Genomic DNA, 3112 nt, shown 5'->3' with positions numbered 1-3112 from the left:
AGGCGCCCTCGGCTCGGGGTTGCGTGCGCGGCGCCTTTCCCTTTTTTTCCACAGGGGGAGGCCGGCCCGCGGAGGGGCGCCGGCACAGCAGCGGCCCCCATCGCCTCCGGCGCGAGGGCGGGTCGGAGCAACTCGGCTCAGACCGCGAACCGCAAGAGCAGAACCAGGGAAGCCACCGGGCAAGGGCCTGGATCGAAACCGCTGGGACTAGAGAGTCCGGCCGTGGACCGGTGCACGTTGGCGTGCAGGCGCTCCTCGTGACACTCCCCATAGCCCATCCATCCACTCCGCCCAAGGAGATTCCCAGGCTCCAGGCAGCACTGTTGATCCGTGTGTGCGCGCGCGAGAGAGAGAGAGAGAGAGACTTTTGCAGGTCTTTTGTAAAGCTAATGGGTCTAGATTGCCCATTCAAAACCAAGCCATTCCAATTTGCGTTACATTACAACAGGGAATATATTGTTGCTGGGGAAAATCACCCCCCCCCCATTCAGTCAGGATTGAAAAACGAAGCCTGACAGGTTGGCAGATGACCTCATGGTCCCTGCTAATCAAAAGGTCCTGGTGCGCCGACCCTGTGAGCCCTGGCTCCACAACACCCTGCTAGAGACAGCCATGCATGCATGGCACTGGATGGGGAGCTAGGATTCTCCTTCTCCCCAAACTGGTGCCCTCCAGATGTGGGAGAGTGATGATGGCAACCCCATCATTCCTGAACATTGGCCATGCTGGCTGCAGGTGATGGGAGTTAAACATCTGGAGGGCACCAGGTTGGGGGAAGCTGCTATAGACACTGGATTGGATAAGAATCAGAGAAGCCACGGGCCAGAGATCAGAACAGCCGGGAGCAGCTAGAGACAGAGATATGGGCGCTACAAAGCCTGGAGGCAGGGAACAAGATCGAAGTAGCTAGGCTGAGGGATAGGGTTAGAAATACTGGGACTGAACTAGAAACAACCATGGGTGGGGGAAGGATCTGGATCAATAGCAAGGATCGGGGAGATGTCTTTTTGCCCTCTAGCGTCACTGAAGGCTATTTTGGATGGTAACACTTGCTTTCATCTGTTGCTCATCTCTTAATAGCAGCCCAGGATGCCTTTCTCCTCCCTCAGAACTTTGCTGACATTTCTCTTGGCCATTACATTTAGCATTCTCTGGCTGCTGCTTCTGGCTCCTGAGAACACCCCTACTTTTAGATCTGAATTAAGCACCTAACCTTCAGATCCTGCACCTAAAACAAATGGCTTGGAGGGTCAAATTTCCCACTGAGCAGACACCCATAATTTGTCCAAAGATGTCCGTGCCATCTGAATTCAATACCAAATTATCAATTAGACATTAAACTGGAGAAAGAGGAACTTTCTCCTGTAGCTCTGGTGACATATCTGTTCTTAAGTATTTAAAGCATGAATACAAAAATAAGAAATTGGCCTCTTTGCTCCAAGAAAAACATTGCTCCAGTTTGCACATAAACCTATGATTTGCCACAGGGCATGCTGGGTGTATTATGTAGCTGTTCTGAACATTCAGCCCCCAATAGGGGCAATCAGGGGTTACTACATGACATCCAAACCCAGACACAATGGGGCTGTTTGCACAACATTACAATCCATCCATTGTGAAGCTATGATGCATGCAGGCCACCATTTTGAATATGCAACCCCTGCTCGGGTTTAACCCAGCAAATATGGGTTAAACAATCCTATGCTTGCCAGGTTCACATGACATGACAACCCCTGAGCAGGGATTGGATATGCAATATGGTGCCTGCAGGCACCTTGTCTCGTTGTGTGTTAAGTAATCCATGATAAGCTGTGGCATGTCATCCGAACCCAGTCCGCAGGTTAATTGTGGGTAAAAAACCCCACAGTTAACCTATAATTAGTAGTTAGGTTAACTGTAGGTTGTTTAACCCACAATTAACTATAGAGTCTGGGTTCGGACATGTAGCAACCCTCAAACGGCCTGATTGGGGGTTGAATATTCATAAAGGCTGCAGAACACATTATTTGTTGCTGTTATGTGCAAAGAGTCCCACTGGCTTCCAAGCTCTGAAGACACATCAGTTTGGGTGAAGTAGATAGGAGTGTCATGAGGTGCACTGGGGACACCTCAAGGGCATGATTTAGATGCCTCCCAAGCCTTATTTATTTATTTAAAGTATTTATTCTGCACTCTTCAGCCAGAGAAGCTCCCAGAGGGTTACAGTCAGATCAATAAAAGCAAGACAGTCCCTGCCCTCAGGCTTACAACCTGCAAAGAATTGACACAAAAGGAAAAAAAAAGGATGGGGTGGGAAAAGGAAAACAAGAACACTCATGCCTTATGTTTGACACCTCTGACCTAAGCATATGTCCTTCTCTTTTAGTTATTATTTATCAATTCACTGCTGATGAATTATATTGAGTTGGACCCAGCTGTGGCATTCCACTGACAGAACCAGGAGGAGGCAATTCTCTCTGCCCCACCGCGGCAGGCTCCTGAGCACTCTCCCCATCTACTTCAGAAGGCTGGGAAGCTTTCCAGAGCAGATTTTGGGGTGGTGCAGCAGGGAGGAGAAAGCAAGAAAGTCCCATTGCACTAGTCGATTTCTGCTAGTGCAGCGTTGGATTTAATCCTATGCTCTAAAACATTTTTCTACAATTCTCTTTTATTAAGGAGGATAAATGTATTTCCATCTATGCAAACGACTGGTCCTAACCTGAACACTGTTTGAATGTCATTAGAATCAGTGAAGGCTGATGGTTCAGATATCAATGGGCCTGTGTATTCGCTCTACGTTTCTGTCAGAGTCAGTCAGAACTCTAAAGGAGCTATCCAAGGTGCTGAGCTTATTTGGGGGGGTTGGATTCAATACCTTGGATAGATCCTTTAGAGTTCTGACTGAGACCCAGAGCATATTTATAGCCCCACTGACCTCAGAGCCACCAGCCTCCACTGGTTCTAATGTCATTCAAACAGTGTTGATTGACATTAGAACCAACTGCCCTGTGAACAGGAAAGGAAGAAGTAATAAATTTCACCACCACTTCAAATATGCTATGTAGATAATATAATATTATTTGTGTTGATCCTATGTCAGCCTCTTTGAGTGCTTTCTGGGCTGGAGTGCCAA

The sequence above is a fragment of the Heloderma suspectum genome, chromosome 2 (genome assembly GCF_057233095.1).
Source record: "Heloderma suspectum isolate Gila_16-S chromosome 2, 16-S_ref, whole genome shotgun sequence".
Classification (NCBI taxonomy): domain Eukaryota; kingdom Metazoa; phylum Chordata; class Lepidosauria; order Squamata; family Helodermatidae; genus Heloderma; species Heloderma suspectum.
Note: the sequence above shows the minus strand (reverse complement) of the source record.